Here is a 1,870-nt window from a genome sequence, read left to right on the forward strand (position 1 = left end):
CCGTGTAGACATGTTCCGTGTAGACATGTTCCGTGTAGACATGTTCCATGTAGACATTTTCCATGTAGACATTTTCCATGTAGACATGTTTCATGTAGACCTGTTTCATGTGGACCTGTTTCACGTAGACCTGTTCCATGTAGACCTATTCACGTAGACATGTTCCATATACACACGTTCCACGTAGACATGTTCCATGTAGACCTGTTCCATCTATACATGTTCCATGTAAACATGTTCCATTTAGACACATGTTACATGTAGACGCATGTTCCATGTAGACATGCTCCATGTAGACATGCTCCATGTGGACATGCTCCATGTAGACCTGTTTTATGTAGACCTGTTCCATGTAGACCTGTTCCATGAAGACAGGTTTTATGTAGACATGTTCCATGTAGACATGTTTCATCTACAGACATGTTCCATGTAGACATGTTCCATGTAGACCTGTTCCATGTAGACATGTTCCATGTAGACATGCTCCATGTAGACCTGTTCCATGTAGACACATGTTCCATGTAGACCTGTTCCATCTAGACATGTTTTTTGTGGACATGTTACATGTAGACATGTTTTATGTAGACATGTTCCATGTAGACATGTTTTATGTAGACATTTTCCATGTAGACATGTTCCATCTACACACATGTTCCATGTAGACCTGTTCCATGTAGACATGTTCCATGTAGACCTGTTTCATGTAGACCTGTTTCATGTAGACATGTTCCATGTAGACATGTTCCATGTAGACATGTTCCACGTAGACATGCTTCACGTAGACATGCTCCATGTAGACACATGCTCCATGTAGACCTGTTCCATGTAGACCTGTTCCATCTAGACATGTTTTATGTAGACCTGCTCCATGTAGACATGTTTTATGTAGACCTGTTCCATGTAGACCTGTTCCATGTAGACATGTTCCATGTAGACATGTTCCATGTAGACCTGTTCCAAGTAGACATGTTCCATGTAGACCTGCTCCATGTAGACCTGTTCCATCTAGACATGTTTTATGTAGACCTGTTCCATGTAGACATGTTCCATGTAGACATTTTCCATCTACACACATTTTCCATGTAGACCTGTTCCGTGTAGACCTGTTCCATCTAGATATGTTCCATGTAGTCCTGTTCCATGTTGACATGTTCCATCTACACACATGTTCCATGTAGACCTGTTCCATGTAGACCTATACCACATATACCTGTTCCACGTAGACCTGTTCCATCTAGACATGTTCCATCTAGACATGTTCCATTTAGACATGTTCCATGTAGACACATGTTCCATGTAGACATGCTCCATGTAGACCTGTTCCATGTAGACATGTTCCATCTACACACATGTTCCATGTAGACCTGCTCCGTGTAGACCTGTTCCGTGTAGACCTGTTCCATTTAGACATGTTCCATCTGCACACATTTTCCATGTAGAGACGTTCCACCTAGACATGTTCCATGTAGAGACATGTTCCACCTAGACATGTTCCATGTAGACATGTTCCATGTAGACATGTTCCATGTAGACCTGTTCCATGTAGACATGTTCTATGTTGACATGTTCCATCTGGACCTGTTCCATCTGGACCTGTTCCATCTACACACATGTTTCATGTAGACCTGTTCCATGTAGACATGTTTTATCTAGACCTGTTCCATGTAGACCTGTTCCATGTAGACCTGTTCCATGTAAACCTGTTCCATGTAGACATGCTCCATCTACACACATGTTCCATGTAGACCTGCTCCGTGTAGACCTGTTCCATGTAGACCTGTTCCATTAGGACATGTTCCATTCAGACATGTTCCATCTGCACACATGTTCCATGTAGAGACATGTTCCACCTAGACATGTTCCATGTAGA

The sequence above is a fragment of the Nematolebias whitei genome, chromosome 7 (assembly GCF_014905685.2).
Source record: "Nematolebias whitei isolate Nwh7 chromosome 7, NemWhi1, whole genome shotgun sequence".
NCBI lineage: Eukaryota > Metazoa > Chordata > Actinopteri > Cyprinodontiformes > Rivulidae > Nematolebias > Nematolebias whitei.